General features: G+C 39.7%; 1 long non-coding RNA gene across 2 annotated transcripts in view; it reads left to right on the forward strand.

The window, feature by feature from the left end:
• The first annotated feature begins 3,922 nt into the window (after positions 1 to 3,922).
• The window catches only part of LOC111722638, a 7,553-nt gene continuing 6,569 nt past the window's right edge, over positions 3,923 to 4,906 (forward strand). The window contains exons 1-2 of one of the 2 annotated variants that reach the window (XR_002771372.1): positions 3,923 to 3,959; positions 4,408 to 4,523. This is a non-coding gene — a long non-coding RNA (uncharacterized LOC111722638). The other variant, XR_002771371.1, reaches the window with a different exon arrangement.

Consider the following 4,906-nt stretch of genomic DNA (forward strand, 5'->3'; position numbering starts at 1 on the left):
TCTCAAGCATGGCTCCTCCTCCTCCCCTCTGCCCATGGTGGTCTCAAAAACTTTCTCTCTGGAACACAAAATGTTCTCAGGACACAGCTTACTAAACAGAGCCTTGTTTCAATTTTATGTAAAGAAGGAAGTCTCCATACATAGAGAAGTCTCCAGACATAGAGAAAATGGGAAATTGTGGCTAAATGTGACTTTATTTAGAAAATATTCATTACAACATTTTACAAAATACTTTCAAAATATTCTGTACATGTTGGCTAACTCTTTGTGAAATGTTGCAATGACTATTTTGTGCATAGAGGTACATTTAGCTACACTTTTTCATTTTCCCTATGTATGACAATTTTAGGGACACCCTGTATAATAAGATGAAGAATCTTCCCCCAATTTTACAAATTATATTGACATATTCATTATAGTCAGTGTATATTGGATGAATATCCAGTTTCTGTTTTATTCAAGAAATACAACAATATCCTTTTTAAACTGATCCAAGTTTCCAATTATTCAGTAATAGATATATTAGAAGGGACTTAAGGATCTATGAAAATAATGCCCTTTCTCTTACCAAACCATAGGGTTGATACTCTATGATGGAAGTTAAGGGAGTGGAATGGGATTTGTGTGAGGAGAGGTAACATCGGTTCTCAAGACTGAGAAACACAACTTCTGGTTTGACTTCTTATCTGCAAGACAGAAACTGCTACTGCAGTTCTGGAAAGTTCCTGTTCTTACTGGAGCAAAGAGGGGAACACACACTGAGAGAGGCAGCTCTTCCCCAGAGGAGCGCTATTTGCTCAATGGTATCCATGCTTTGTCAGGGGGCCTCAGTCTAGAAAGTCCTCACTCCAGATGGACACCTTAATTTAATCTTATCCAGCCTTTTAGTTCAGAGAATGTTCACATATGAATTACATGTGGAGGTCTGCATTTTACAGAATGAACATACACCTCATTTTATTAGTTCACAGAGGTTAATGGGTGGAGTCCAACGGGAAGAACAGAATTGTGAGAAAGGAGGCTGCTCTTATAGGAAATCAAGACTCAGAGGGCCTCACACACCACGTTAAAGAGCTTAGAGTTCATCCTATGGACTATGGAAAGTTAGAAAGTTTTAAGCACAGGAGTACCAGGGCCACTGATTTGCACTTTCGAAAGAATGCTGGTTGCACTGTGGGGAATGAATGGAGACCTGGACAGCATTAGTAAATTAGTAATTAGTTATCCCATTCTTCTAACCCGAGAATGATTTCCAAATGCCTTACAATTCAATCTTTTCATTTGACCATTTTTAGAGAGTAATCTTAAACACCCTAATTACATATTAATAACAGGTAATAATTATAAAAAAAGTAATCACATATTATAGAACTAACAGCTATCTGAACAAAAATAGGTAAGGGTAGTTGGCATTTAATGTCCTCGGGTAGCAAAATAGAGACCATCAATCATCAACACTTTTCTGGGCCAATGTAGCTCATGGTTTTTCTTTTCTTTTTTGAGACAGAGCCTCAAGCTATCCTCCTGGGTAGAGTGCCGTGGCATCACAGCTCACAGCAACCTCAAACTCCTGGGCTTAGCTCATGGTTTTTCATCAGATCACTTCCAAAAGTAGAGAAGAATGAATTTGTTCTTAAGGGCCTAGGCATAAATTCCTGATAGCTTGATTTCATCTTAAATATTATTACATTCTAGTCTTTAATATATTTGTGAGTTTACACAAATTGTCTACATTATTTTCCATCAAATAAAATTTATATTCTAGGAATATGACCCTATGGTCATTAGTTAACTATTATCATATCATCTTTAACCCACACTCTACCCCTGTGTGCACTTTATTTTTTATTTTTTTAGGCAGTGTCTCACTATGTTACCCTCAGTTGAGTGCCATGGCATCACAGCCCACAGCAACCTCAAACTCTTGGGCTTAAGTGATTCTCTTGCCTCAGCCTCCCAAGTAGCTGGGACCACAGGCACCTACCACAATGCCCAGGTGTTTTTTTTTTTGGTTGCAGTTGTCATTGTTACTTAGCAGGCCTTCCAAGTTTGAACCCGCTACCCCAGGTGTATGTGGCTGGCACCCTGTCAACTGAGCTATGGGTACCGCCATGCATGCACTTTATTTATCTATTTATTTATTTTTTGAGACAGAGTCTTGCTATGTTGCCCTGGGTAGAATACTATGTTGTCATAGCTACCAGCAACCCCAGACTCTTGGGCTCAAGCGATCCTCTTGCCTCAGCCTCTCCAGTAGCTGGGAGAGGTGCCCGCCACAATAGCTGGTTATCACATCCTTTCCTTTTACTAGTACCTTAAGCAGCGCCTGTAGCTCAGTCAGCAATGGGACTGGCCACATACACCTAGGGTGGCAGGTTCGAACCCAGTTTGGATCTGCAACCAAAAAAAAAAAACAAAAATAGCTGGGTGTTGTGAGCACCTATAGTCTCAGCTACTTGGGAGGCTGAAGCAAGAGAGTTGCGTAAGCCCAGGAGTTGGAGGTTGCTGTGAGCTGTTATGCCAAGGCACTCTATCCAGAGTGACAGCTGCCTGTGGCTCAAAGGAGTAAGGCAACGACCCCATATGCCGGAGGTGGTGGGTTTAAACCAAGCCCCAGCCAAAAACCGCAAAAAAAAAAAAAAAAAAAAAAAAAAAGAATTCTGGCTTCCTGTCAGAAAAACAGGCTTATCAGTTTAAACAGCAGAGGCATTGGCCTCTATCTTTATTATCTCGCACATTGATCACAAGATTCTGATAGGGAGTGAAATTTTCTTAAATTCTTTACCATATTTTCAATAAACCAAGTATTTTATTTATGTCTAATAAATATGAGTCAAGTAGTAGATTAAGAATTTGAAAAATAAGATACAATGATATGTTTATGGTGACCTAGCAGTAGTAACAGAATTATAGAACTTGAAGTGGTATCAAGTTGGCAATTGGGGCTGGTGGTCTGGGAGAATTGTAGCAGCAGTAAAGACATCAAATACGATGTAAGCAATGGGCCTGAATGAACAAACAGGCCAGATTAACAGAACCCAGAGCTGAAGAGAAATAACTGAAATAAGAAAAATCATCTTCAAAAGGGGGATCAAAATGTGTCATCCTGGGCAGCACCTGTGACTCAAGGAGTAGGATGCCAGCCCCATATACTGGAGGTGGTGGGCTCAAACCTGGCCCCTGCCAAAAACTGCAAAAACAAAAAAATGTGTCATCCCTAAATATGCCCCATGGGCATGTAGATAAAGTAAACCGAAGACATTTGAATTCTCAGAACTTCTTTATCTGACCAAATGCGGAAACTTCTGAGAAATGAAGCTGTCATAAATTCTGTCTTTGGGGTGGTTTATTTTCAGGAAAAAGACTGACAGCAAATCTATCATAATAATTTCTTGCCATAAGAAAGGCAACAAACTTCTGGCATCTGCATAAACAGATATCACAGGCTGTCCTGCCTCTAGTTTGTTCTCCTGAAAAACGCAGTTAACTTCCTTAAACAAATCTATTTGTTCTTCCCTTCACAACATTTTTCTTCCCTTTCCCCTTATCCAGCCAAGTAAGATATGTCAGTCCCTAACCTGAGCCCTTTAATGAGCTAGCTGCCACTTTATTAGCTCCAGTGTGCATTCTAACAAGTCTCTTCTTTCAGAAGAGATTTGCCAGGATTAGAAGGATTGCCATCACAGCTCCCATCGTCAGATTGGGTCAGACCTTCAGAATGCTAAAGAAGTCCATTTCTTAAAGATGAATGATGGGCAGGCAGTTGGATACGCTAATTAGAATTTCTGTTCTTTGTAAGTGGAGATATCTCTCTGCATCGTGGGATGTCTCCTAGTTTATTTATAGAACTAATCTTCCCTTCCTGTGTTGATTGGAGCCTTGGCAGATATACCTCCACTGATTTGTGTGAGGCAGCACGTGTTTCACTGGAAATCCATGTCCTCTATACCATGTCCAAGGTAAAATGAGAAGGAACAGAGCTCAAGGATATATTAGTGAGAAGCCTAAAATCTGCTGGCTTCAGATTTAACTCTACTCACTGACAAGTGAGAAACACAGTTTGTAGAGTTATTAGAGGGGTAGAGGTGTCTGCAGTTTTCTGACTTATGTCATTGTGACTGTCCTTATTTTTTTAAATAAGGTTGTGGTGGAAAGTTAGTTATTTTATACAAGGGGAAAAGAATTTGCTGTGAAGGGAGCAGCATATAACTTTCCACCTCTATGTTTTAACGTTCATTTTGAGTAGGACTAGGAACAGTGTTGACACTTTAGTTAGATGCAGGTGTCTCTTAATCTTTTCTGCTTTTGCAAGAAAACAGAACTTGAGTTGTTGGGGAGGTTTGAAGCCTTTAATCTAATTTCTAACTCCAAATGTTGCTTATATTTCAAAATTTGGCACAAATGGAGTTAGTTGCACAGGAATCTTTCATCAACGTGGGAGTAGATTTGAGGAGATTTCAGGAGATTAGCCACTGCACTAACACTCACACGAACGTACTGTGCAACAGAGGCTCCATGCCCAGGTAAGAGTTCTGTTTAAGGTGAGTAGTCATTCTAATTTGGGGTATGCGCATGTGCCCTCTTATAATTTCATCTGAAGGTTTGGGTTTGGGTTTGTAGTTGTCTATACAATGAATGATTCTTTATTTAAGGAGCAGTTAAATTTGTATCAATCCCCTCTAGAGGAAGGCAAAGATCATTACACTGGACATCTTGTTTCCTTTCCTATATTGAGTTGATTTAATTTTTTTGATCCAATATTGGTGAAGCTACTAAAGGAGTATTTTCCTTGGAGTGTAAGCAATATCTGAGTTACTTGCCTGCTAGTTGATAGGCTGTCAACTTCCATGACCACATCATCACTTTTAGAACTATCTCCTACATGGACTTCTGTTCTCCTCTCCTC

This window comes from Otolemur garnettii, unplaced genomic scaffold, assembly GCF_000181295.1.
Source record: "Otolemur garnettii isolate 467f Iridium unplaced genomic scaffold, OtoGar3 scaffold00299, whole genome shotgun sequence".
In the NCBI taxonomy this organism is placed as follows: Eukaryota; Metazoa; Chordata; class Mammalia; order Primates; family Galagidae; genus Otolemur; species Otolemur garnettii.